Genomic DNA, 495 nt, shown 5'->3' with positions numbered 1-495 from the left:
AACATGTATAACATTTCTAGAAGCATTATCTAGAAAAATCTATATAAATATCTATATAAATATCTAAGTAAGATATAAAGAATATCTAGAGAATTCTAGGAAAATATCTTGATATGTGGTCTAGGTGTCTCTAGAAAATGTGTGGACTAGAATCTTCTTGTAAACACTATATAAAGGGATAGTGCCCTTCATTTTGTAACAAGCCAAAAAGTGTGTAGAGTCTTGAATTTGAGAAATACAAGTTTCCTTTTTTTTCACTTCCTTCTTCCTATTAGTGTTGTCCTCTTAAAAGCCTTAGCTAATCCAAGTTAGTAAACCCATCTTTCCTCCAACAAACTGGTATCAGAGCCCCAAGGTTCTTGTGAAAAATGGCAAATGGGATGATTCCTTTTCAAGTCCCCCAACTCAACAAGGATAACTACGACAATTGGAGTATAAGGATGAAAGCATTGCTCGGGTCGCAAGATACATGAGAGATCGTAGAGAAAGGCTACA

The sequence above is a fragment of the Olea europaea genome, unplaced genomic scaffold (genome assembly GCF_002742605.1).
Source record: "Olea europaea var. sylvestris unplaced genomic scaffold, O_europaea_v1 scaffold2303, whole genome shotgun sequence".
Lineage (NCBI taxonomy): Eukaryota > Viridiplantae > Streptophyta > Magnoliopsida > Lamiales > Oleaceae > Olea > Olea europaea.
Note: the sequence above shows the minus strand (reverse complement) of the source record.